This window comes from Myxocyprinus asiaticus, chromosome 42 (genome assembly GCF_019703515.2).
Source record: "Myxocyprinus asiaticus isolate MX2 ecotype Aquarium Trade chromosome 42, UBuf_Myxa_2, whole genome shotgun sequence".
Taxonomy (NCBI): Eukaryota; Metazoa; Chordata; class Actinopteri; order Cypriniformes; family Catostomidae; genus Myxocyprinus; species Myxocyprinus asiaticus.
In genome coordinates, this window is record NC_059385.1 from 12,372,579 (window position 1) to 12,385,000 (window position 12,422).

Genomic DNA, 12,422 nt, shown 5'->3' on the forward strand with positions numbered 1-12,422 from the left:
AATCACTTGGTCAAAGGCATGCCTAAGAGATTCTTCTCACGTCTGCTCCAGAGAGAAATCCCAGGTGAGAAATCTTCTAAGGGCTGAGGAAGTCGAGACTTCCCCCTCCCTTACATCATCTTGATTGCAGAGCTGACATTGACGGCTCCACCTCCCCAGCCAGAGCATCACAAATTCCACACCGAGACGTTCTGTTACAGGACCCATCCACACAAATTTCCCTTAATAACGTGGAAAACGCTGGCCAATTCATGCCCAAAATTAGTGGATGGGTGAGGCCCAAACTAACCGCAGCCTCGACACTATGCTTTTGCCCCCGAAATTGAATCGTCACAGTCACTACAGGATAATTGTGGATATCCCCATGCACACACCTTACCTTCACCTTGTGACTAGCCCCCAAAGGCTCATCTTGAACCAGGCATTGATGGATGGAGGTTTGCTGCAACCCGAATCCACCAAGGCCTGGTATGTAACCCCTTAATACTCATGGGTATGCGGTACATCCCAGCTCGATCGGGGGTGGCTTGTGGCGTGTCGGGGACCCAAACCAATGTCCCCACCTCCATCAACGAGCATTGGTCCCTGAAATGCCCGGGCTCCCCGCAGCTCCAACAGACCACCCCAGGCTCCACGGCTGTGCCCATGACAGCAGGTCCACTACCCTGGGAGTGAGATTGGAGAGGGGTAGGGGAAACTGGCGGGTAGTGCAATCCCCGGAGCCGAGGAGCTGGTTTGGGAGGGGCTCCATTCTCGGGGAGGAGGAACAGGACGGAAATCGGGGGAGGAGGGGAGAAAAGAGATTGAGAGACATAGAGAAGGATCTCAGGGCTCGCCGGCTGCCGAATATGCCGCCATGTGGTCCTCTGCCAGCTGGATGGCCGTTTGGAGCGACACCGGGCGGTGGCACTGGACCCACTCCTCCACCCCTCTCGGAAATCGAGCGATAACCTGCTCCAGTACCACCAGAACAATGACAGCTCCGACGTTGTGTTGCTCAGACAGCAACCACCTCTGGCAGGTGTCCCGGAGCTGTTGGGCGAAGGCAAACGGGCGGCCGTGCTCGCCAATGGTCATCGAGCGAAAGCATTGGCACTGCTGCTCGGGTGTCCGGCCGACCCATTGCAGAATGGCTTTCCTCAAGTTGGCGTACACCAGGAGGTTTTCCGCTGGTAACTGCTGCGCCGTGAGTTGGGCTTCCCCAGACAACAGTGGGATTAACCGGACCACCCACTGAGTGCTCAGCCATCTGCATGCCCCTGCCATCTACTCAAAGAGCTCCAGGAAGGCCTCCGGATTGACTTGGGGGCCCATCTTGACTAGTGGAACCAGGGGCACTATTTTTAGCCCCACACCTTTCAGCCCTTCAAAGCTCTCACAATGGAGTGTAAAGACTTTGAAGGAAATAGGAACGCACCCCATCATTCAGATGAATTTCAGGAAACCCTTGCATAGAAACTGTAGGAGCCTAGTGCATTTGTTAAATTCATCAATATTTAAAGTGTTTGATGAAGTTAAAATATTTCATAATTTATAATGGCCCCTCTAAATATATGCATTTTATTTGCATAATTTGTAGTATTTACACTGAGTTTACATTATGTATAACAAACGTTAAAATGGTACGGTCTCTTTAAGAACAGCGAACATATTTCAGTTGAGTGGTTTTTTTACCACATTCGTGCTGTGTGTTTGAATTAATCTGACTGTAAATAACTGAACAGGTATTAAAAGAGACTTAAATAAATGAAAATAGATTGTGTAGATCTCAACTTTAAAAGATAATTGTAGGCCCTGAGGCCCTAAAAGAAAATTGGTCAGGGGCCCTTGCTAGTCATAATCCGCCCTTGATTTTCAAGTAAGGTTGTCCGAGGTTATAAAAAGTAAAAAAGTAAAAAAAAAATAATAATAATTAAAAAAAAAACTTGTGTCAGGTTTGTATGTAATCTTTATGTCCATGTTGGTTTCATTTTCATACATTTTTGAAAAACAATGTTGGCATTTTCTACAAATAAATAAATATAACATTATAATATCAACTAGTGTAACCATCAAATAAAAGGTATACTTTCATTGCACCTTGAATATAGGCTAATCATTAATATATATATATATATATATATATATATATACATACACTACCAGTCAAAAGTTTTGAAACACTTGACTGAAATGTTTCTCATGATCTTAAAAATCTTTTGATCTAAAGGCGTATGCTTAAATGTTTGAAATTAGTTTTGTAGACAAAAATATAATTGTGCCACCATATTAATTTATTTCATTATAAAACTAAAATTTAGTTACAAAAAAAAAAGTTTTTTAAATTGATGACTTTGACCAAATAATAAAGAAAAGCAGCCAATAAGTGCCCAACATAGATGGGAACTCCTTCAATACTGTTTAAAAAGCATCCCAGGGTGATACCTCAAGAAGTTGGTTGAGAAAATGTCAAGAGTACATGTCTGCAAATTCTAGGCAAAGGGTGACTACTTTGAAGATGCTAAAATATAACACAGTTTTGATTTATTTTGGATTTTGTTTAGTCACAACATAATTCCCATTGTTCCATTTATGTTATTCCATAGTTTTGATGACTTTACTATTATTCTAAAATGTGAAAAAAAATTATAACAAAGAATGAGTAAGTGTTTCAAAACTTTTGACCGGTAGTGTATGTATATATATATATATATATATATATATATATATATATATATATATATATATATATATATATATATAGATCAAGGTACAAAATATTATTTTACAAATATCATGGATTTTTAAATCATGGATATAAAGAGGTTTTTTAGAGTTACTCCTTGGGGTTCTTTTTGTCACTTGACAACAACATGGCTACCTTTTTTATTTATTTATTTGTTTTATGAGAGTTACAGCAGTTTTTTTTTACTTTAAGCCCCAGAATAAATATCAAAGTGATTTTAAACTCAGAAATTGAAAACATGTTCATCATAGTAGAGGTGTATTCAAGTAACTGTTTTGTATGAGTTGCAATACAGACAAAAGATAAAATAAAATAAATAAATAAATAAATGAACGTCAACACCACTGATCCATATGTTTTTTTTTTTTTTTTTACTTAATATTAGGACTTTAATAGATAATACAAACAACCAATGGACAGCAGTCTTAAAGTAAAAAAAAAACAACTAAAAACTAAAAGATCAGAGAACAGAGAACATTACAAGCAAATCAAACAGAGGTGAAAGTTAAGCACATCTGTTACTGTAGAACCAAAACAACACTGAGGGGCAACACTTGCTAATTCTGATTACAATTAAGTCTGTGTAAATACGGTGTCTGAGGAGGTGAGAGAGAATGGGTGAAAAAGGAGGCAGTTCATTTTCTCGAAAGGCACATATAAATAAACTGTTGTTTAGAGAACTGTCCATTGTGTTGCTTAAAAGTGCAGGCCACACTGATGAACAAGTATATTGATCCAGAGAGCAGTGCCTTGATGGCCCGTGGATCACCCAGCTTTCAGCCACTAACAAAAGATACTGAGGAACTATAGGGTTGCATACCTCAACATAGAATTAAAGCTGCACCGCAACAGAACTCGAGTCTTATTTCGTTTATAAAAGTTCCAAAGAAACTTTTCAGCATGTTTCAGACTGAATTCTTAAACAACGTCTGAGAATTTGTGTCTAAAATTATTTATATTCCCATACTAGCTAAAATAAGGATTGAATATGTCTTTTAAAAAGTAGGCATAATGTTACATTTATTATGTTAAAAAATACCAAAATATATATTCCTGACACTAAAAGTCCATCTCTCCACTTCATCATTACATCAATCTTTTTTTTTTTTTTAAATCAGTGACAGACCCCCTCAAATTTAATTTGTTAACATTTCACCAAAGTAAAATATGCAGCAAACTATACGTAAGCTGAAGTTTTTGAAACTTCAAACAGTAATGTAAGTAAAAAAATACACTATATTACCATCACTTTTTTACAATTAATTCCTCACACATAAATTAAAATCAACAGTGACCACGAGCAAAAATCATGAAGCGAAAATTTCTTTATCAAGTTATCACTGTCTTTCTGATTTCATGCTTGGGACCCCGTGTTGATACTCTGAGGGACACTGTGAACTCTTAAAGTTTTGACAAAACATCACCATGACATTCTGAATAGAAATGACAAAATTGTTTTATGACATTTTTAAATTTGCGTTACATGGTTTTTCTTAACGGGAAGCCTTCAGTCCATTTATTTCACATGAAAAAAAATGGAATTTATAGGTTTATAGATTTCCATCATAGACTTTACAACGGTTCTACATTCCAAAATCGAGCTCATTGAGCATATTTTGAGAGATATCCAGTGGTTTTACCTTTCCTGCGATGGGCCCTGTGTGACGCCCGCTGGTGTGCCAAACGATGGCGAAGGTGACCTCTCCCCTCTGACTTTCCTGACCCCAGTGCCACTTGCATCCTTTGTGCCACCTGCTCATCAGGTAGGCATGTGCACTGGCACTGACACTGGCGTGACGCCTCCGTCCAGGTACACAGCCACGCCACCCACAACAGCCACACTGACACTTTCATCATCTGCTTAAAACTCCTCTACTCTACACTATGACACCATCCCAACTGTGACCAAGACTGAATGACTCTTTTCCCAAGAGCTCCCAGACCTAGTGCTAAATTTTTTGGAGATTGTTATAAAGAATTTTTGTTTCTTGATATTCCACATATGCTTTGTATTTACTTTCCCTCCCTCTTTTTTAAGTGGTCCCTCTTCACTCTCTCGCTCGCTCTCTCCTCCTCTTTCTTACCTCTATGTTCTCTTTTGGGAAAGAAGTTGGTGGAAACAATGATTGAAAAACAAGTTTCAGGCCCCATGCTGGGAGTGCGGGAGAGGAGGAGAGAGGGACGGGGACAGTCTCCTCCAACAACATCTGTGTCATTCGTTCTGCACGTCCCAAAGACAGAAAACAAGGCCGGGACCGTAGGGGAGGGGACGGAAAGGGGATCTCCCATACCGAAAGGGATCAGTTCCATTAATCAAGTGTCTGCTAGTTGACTGATCAAATCCTTTAGAATGACAAACACTCTCAGTTTTTAAACATCAAACAGTGAAAAAGCGCATTGCCTGACTGCTATTGGTCCCAGTCACAAAAGGAGAAGTAGACAGTCTACATTTCTGCATCAAACTCTCTCAAAAGCATGAGAGAGGGAGTGTTTTCAAACAAAACTGACCCATTCCAAAGGCTTTGACTGCTTTTGGGGAAGGGAAGGCTTTTCCTTGGGGGGGGTGGGTTTCTTACTTTCTCGACACAATTTTCTATTTTATAGTGAGAGGAGAGGTGAGCGGACCGAATCGTTAATGTGACTGGAACGTTTTCCTGGGGGGGTTGGGTGGGTTTCTTACTTTCTCGACACAATTTTCTATTTTATAGCGAGAGGAGAGGTGAGCGGACCGAATCGTTAATGTGACTGGAACGTTCTCAATTGACGAAGTGAAGATGTTTCACTCAAAATAGAAATCATTTTGATTTTCACACTTAATATTTAAATTATTCGACAACAGGAACGTTGTACAATTTGATTACTGAGCAGCACAGGAGAGACACTTTCTTTTTTCTTGGTTCAAATCCTCCAGAACAAATGTTCAAAGTTTTTCACCATTCAAGAAGCAAAAAGCAAGGGAGAAATTTGTACTTGCTTGTGTGCACAGTATGTGCCCCACTCATCACCCTGGTTGAATCAAATGGGACAGAGAAAGCAATTTGTCTCATGCAGTCTGGCCTTGTGTTCCACTCTCCAGTCCTGCTGCTTCAGCACAGAGGAACAGAGGAAACATGCTGAGTTAACAGACCTGACCTGATCACGGTTTTATTCCACAAACCTCCCCAACTCATTTACAATAGCAATGTTTTTACCCAAATATTGCTCTATATTAATGTTAGCTCTTTATTAATGTTATATTGCTTGCGGCAATAGCTGTATTTTGCACAAAATTTCATATTTGTATATCAGGAATGTGAACATTCCATCCCATCCCATTAACTTAAAAATTTTTATGTGAAACAAACAAGTCCTTCAAACAAGTGTCCAACATTAACATTTTCAATTCCCCAGACCACCCATTTTGCAAACACAAAGCCATGAACTTGAATTTATGCACTATAGTCACTTTTTTGTCCAACACTCTCATCTCACTGTACCCCCTGCTAGGTAGTGGGTAATGTTGGGGTGAGCATCGGCCAGTGTTGTGTGACCCTGATGAGAATCCCAAAAAGCCACGCTTCACCCCTCCGTGGGTGTCAGGGCGGACCTGCAAAGGGCTATGCCAGCTCATGCTGACCCTTAAACTGTGCCTTAATCTTTAGCGCTGGAGGATGGAGACTGCTCTATCCTTCCTAAAAAGGGAGCTAGAGGGGTAGAGAGAAGAAAATAGGTAGAGAGAAAATTAAAGACTTACAAGGAGCCATAGTAAAGAAAGAGAAGAAATGATAGAGGATGAGGGAGAGGTAGAATGCGCTAAAGATTAGCTTTCTGTGACTGGGTGCCCTAGCATCTTTTAGTTGAAGGGTAGACAGACACTGCTCTAAATAGAGCATAAGAAAAAGGCAGGATTCCTTTTTATCATATTTAAAGCTATTTTAGCTTATTTAAAATAGTGGTTCCATTTGCATCTGAGCTTGCGCATCCATAAAACACATATCCAATAAATTAGCTAAAGGTTTAGCATCACTATTTACATGATTAAGCCTCCCTGCCTATATCTATATATATCTTCTGACAACCATCACAATCTACATGAACTTACAGTATAACACCTGTACAAGTACTGTCAGGATTCCTACAATAATAAGAAAGTAATATGGTATCATCGTGTTTTATTGCACATAAAACAGTTTAAAGCTATTTTGTCGTGTACCATGGTAATTCCATGTCATTGGGTATTCATAGTAGCACCTTGGTATACCGAATACATACCATGATACAGTATATGAATATGGTAAACATTCAATGCCATAGTATATATGAAAGTACTGTGGCATTACCATGTTTTATTGCACAAGATGCAGTTTGAAGCCATGTTTTTGGACGTGTACAAAATGAATTCCACGTCATTTGTTATTCTTTGCAGCACTTTGGTGTATCATGTACAGTAAATACCATGGTATGCGAATATGGTAATCATTTTATATCGTGGTATTTATTACCATACGATACCATCACTGAACTATGTCACGTGCCTCAATTACAAAAAACTATATGCAGTTCCATGCAGTCTGATATGTAATTTACATAATTCCCCTTAATGCGTGTGTGTGTGTTTTGTCATCAGTGCATTATTTTGGACAGTGCTCTGGCTTTGTTGTGTATTTATTGTCAAGTGTCAAAATTATTGCTATATTATATATGACAAAGTTAATAAATGGCTTTTATTGACATGAAAATTTAGTTTATCTTCTAGGCTTTTTAATTAGATCAGATACAGTTGTTAGAGGGGGATTTTAAGCTGTTATATGGTCTTGTTACAATGTGCCCCTCGGGATTAAAATCACAAAGTTGCCTACGTCTGTGAAACACGAATTTCTCTGACCTCCTCAGGGAAAAATAGTCCCGTCTGAATATGGCTTTAGATGAAACAATACTCTGTATTATTAGTTTTATTCCCGGACTTTTAGTCCTTGGGAATATCTTAAGGTTTATTTACTCAACATTTATAATCAAACATTTTATTTCTGTATCATTACATTTACTCCATATTCATTTTACATTGATTTTATATTAGTTATTAATTTTTACAAATTTAAGCTGTTATTCCTTCTACAAATCATCTGATTTGTTATTTCCATCTGCTAGATCACTCTGCACCAAATACCTTTGTATTACCATGTTTTTTGGACATGTAGCCTATCATGGTAAATCCATGGTATATGGTTTTCTTGCAGTACTTTAGAAAACCTTGTAATTACCATGGTATATTAATATGGTAATCATTCAATACCATGGTGTATGTGTGAAAGTAACATGGTAATACAATCACTGTACCATGGTACGGCCACAGAACTTATTTTAAAGGACCACTGATTTGGAAGAGAATCAAGTGATTAACATTTGCAATACATCAGATTAGAAGCAAGATTAAAAATTCTCAGGGATGGAATCAGGGGGTGAATGGTATATTATGGAGCACATAGCTGGAGAATAGAAGGCCAGAGGTGTGAGGGCAAAAGTTCTGCTTGAGTGGATCACAAAGCAGGATCTAGTGTTCTCCCCCTCCCCTCCCCTCTCCTCTCCTCTCCTCTCCCATACTCTTCTCTCTCTCTTTCCGTCCCTCCCCCTCGAGCCTCGGCAGCACCCACACCCATATCCTGAGCCATGCTTACACCTCTCTGGCTCAGCATCCCCCTTTCTCTTTCTCTCTCGTTCTCTTTGTAAATCCAGCTGGCTGCCATACAATACCTCCAGCTCAGACTCCCAATGAGCCCTGCTCCCTCCAACGCTTTGTTCTGCCATTTTTCCCACTCCCTGGAGAGAGAGAGTCACTACCAGCACGGACAACAAGAAGGATAAGGAAAAGTGATGGAGAGAAAGACAGAGTGGAAAAGGAAGAAAGAGAAAGGAGCAACAATAAGTCAAGTGTATTGCGGAAGGGTTTGCAGTCAGTGATTACAGATCAGTGCATGGGCGAATTGCACCATCTGTTATGCAATGGCATTTCTTGGCTACCTGCACTAACTTCCTCTCTCTAATTTCTATTATCGCCACTTTATATGATAGCCAAAACATTAACCATGATAACTAAAACAGTATTTATGTGACTTCTGCTTTTATTTTGGAACCTTCTACATTCCAAAACACTTTGATTTTGGAGGTGCTCCTAAGAATAGTGCCTTCTTGAGTGATTTTGAATCATCTGAAACATATCTGTAAAAAAATCAAGTGTTTGAAATTATTGATGTCTTGATTGTCATTTGATGACACACATTAAACACTGTTCAATGAATCCATGATTCCTTGGTTTGATTACACACAAACCATTTCATGTACCATTCTAGATAACCATCCGTCCACCCGCTCGGTACCCTGTTTCTCAAGCTCTGGTAGATCTTTGCTGATCAGCAAGCAGAAAGGCCTCAGTGTTGCAATGTGGGCCAGAACTAATAGGATTGGATTTGATTCATTAGATTCTCTTTCATCACACTGATTGGAATTTCACTGCACGTCCCGCTGGACTCCCCACTTTTAAATAAGTATTCTGCGAAGACCTGAGGGGTGAGAGCTAGCGCAACAGAGACACGGCCTCGCCTCCCTACCAGCGCACATTCCCACAATCTAACTGCAAGAACCTCCGGATACATGAGTGTATGGGATAAATTCCAGGAAATCAAGAATTCCAAGTTTTTCTTCACTGATTAGGCATAGGTTATGGCAATTGGACATATATGCTGTTTTGGCAACATGTCAACTTTGATTAAAGAGATAGTTCACACAAAAATGTAAATTCTCTTAGCATTTACCAACCCTAATGTTGTTCCAAATCCAAATGACACTCTTTCTTCCATGGAACAGTTGGGCAGAACTGTAAAAAGACGCACAGAATGTTAAAGGTAACTGAGACAAACCTACTGCCTAACATCTCCTTTCATGTTCTTACGGCAGAAAGATAATACAGTTTTGGAACAATATGAAGGTGAGAAAAGGCAGTTTTACATGGGACGCTGTCACTGCGCATTCCCTATTCATTTTCAATTAGAGAGACGCGCCAGGCGGCAAAACGGATGCAGCAGTCGAAGCGGCACCGCTTCCCAAGCTCGTTCATGAGAATCCTGCTGCTTTGTTGAGCATGACTGCTTGCGGCACACACCGCGCAAGATTAAAATATTTAGTCGGATTTATACGGGATGTGGTGAGTGGCAGGTTTTGCTTGCGATCTTGCCGCTTCTCGTTTGTACAGGCGTTTTCCATTCACACGAGAAGCGGTGCGAAATGCGCCAGTAGAAGTGCAATAATGCCACCCACTGCTTCAGCTCAATTACTGCATCTATGAGGCGATTACTGTAAATATTGTATTAGTTTTCATGAAAGTGATTGCGTTTAAATAAAATGTGACTTATTTTTTCATAAAATGGCTTATAACTATAAATATTGTAATAAGCAATTTTTCATATTAATGTAAAATTTTAGTATCAAGGCTATATATGTAAAATATAATTGTAAATATTGTTGGCATCTTGCCACCTGTCTCCACATTTGATGAGTTCCGCATTTTTTAATGACTAAAGTAACATTACTTCATATTTTTATTGGCAAATTGGTATAGTATAAATAACATCTCATCAATAATTTAAATGGGAGAGCTACAAATGAACATTCAAAATCCACAAAACACTCTGCCAATAACCCACCTGGGAAACTGTATTTTCTGTTTATCTAAAGATGTTGTTTCATACTCCTGTTGCAGAAGAGAACATTAAAGTACACAGTCCATGGCCCATTTGTATACATTGCACAGTTGTCTATTTCCCAAACATAAGCTATACATGTTTCCGTAGCTGTTTTCCTATTCATGTCTCTATAAATGCTCAAAAAAACATTATTTGTCAGGAGGAAATTCAGCAACAGCGAGTATATTCGACTCCAACTCTCCATGTTGTGTTTGACTTAGTGATGGGTCGTTCATTTTGAAAAAATATTTTATGTGACTCAGAAGAACGAGTAGTCTCTGATAGTGATTCGTTCATTTTCTGTTGACCGCGTATGTGCATTGCGCAACCTCCGTTCGTTTGTTACATGAAAACCGCATAGGCGCTGTACAGGAAACAGAAACTATTAGTTCACCTTTCAACTCTTTTGGTCCGAGTCGTTCGTTCATTTGTCACGGGACAGCCGCATACGCTATGCACATACGGCTGTCACGTGACATAAGAACGAACGACTCAGACAAGAAGATTCAATCCAGAGGTTAGGTTCATAATTTGTCATTGGCTGCATTATAAATTTTTCCTTATTGGGACTATAATCAAAGTTTGCGTAAGTAGACGTGTTGGGGGGATTTGGCTATTGAAAATGTAACATTGTAATTTAATTCTGCTCAAATGAACAAAATGAAATAAATGACTTGAAAAAATATTTGTTCATTTTGCTGAACGAGACTCAAATATTCAAGTCAGTAAAATGATCCGATCTTCCCATCACTAGTTTGACTACATAAAAGCTCAGTTTCGTTTGATTGGTTGTGAATAAATTCAGCTCTGATTGGTCAGTGACAAGCAGCAGCCGTGGAAAGATGAAATATTTTTATCTTGCGCGGTGTGCACCCCAAGCAGTCATGCACAACAAAGCGTCAGGTTTCTCGTGAACGAGCTTGGAAAGTGGCGTTTCGACTACCGCCTCTCTCTCATCGAAAATGAATAGGGAAAGCTCGGTGACCGCCGCCTTTTTATCTCTCTGCGGCGGACCAATCAGAGCTGAATTTATTCACAACCAATCAAATGACATTTCACTTTTATGTAGTCAAACACAAAATGGAGAAGAATAAACTCGCTGTTGCTGAATTTTCTGAACTATATAACGTTTCTTTAAGCATTCATAGACATAAATAGGAAAACTGCCTCAATGACGAGTCGCTGCACCAGGTTAAAATAAACTATGGAAATATGTATATCTTACGTTTGGACCGTCTACTACAATTTTTTTCTTCTGCAACAAGTGTCTGAAACGTCAACTTTAGATAAAAGAAAATACAATTTCCCAGGCGGGTTATTGGCAGAGTGTTTTGTGGATTTTGAATGTTCATTTGTAGCCCTCCCATTTTAATTTGTGATGTTATTTATACTGTACTAATTTGCTAATAAAAACATGAAGTAACATGCAGTCTGTTTCTTTAGTCATTAAAGAAAATGCAGAACTCATCAAATCTAAGCAAACCCTGTCGCCCACCACGTCCCATGTAAAACCGCCTTAAATGTTGACAACATTTTAGTTTTTGGGGTGAACCAGGACCGTAGCTGGGTATTCTGGGGCCCCTGAATGTATATTGCTTTGGGCCCCTTTCCTATTAAAAAATACAGTTTAGAATTTGTTCACTTATCTTCAGTAGTTCGTAAATTAATGTAATCTTGTATAGAAGAGGTAAATGTATTTGGCTTGCTGTCAGTATGCTGGAGGGCTTGGAGCTCGACTCTTCCTTACTGCCTCACCAGACTTTACTTATTTAGATAAATTGTGTATCTAGAGAACAAGTGGAGATGGGGTGGAGGAGGTATGTCAGGAGAATTGTCACGGGAAGCAGAGGTTTATATACTCCTACTCACGGGCCATGATTTGTCAGATTAAAATTAACATATTCCTCCAGAACCTCTGTTAATTAAATCCATTATGTGAAGCTGATAATTTTATAAAAGCACTTATATTAACTCTTCTGCTA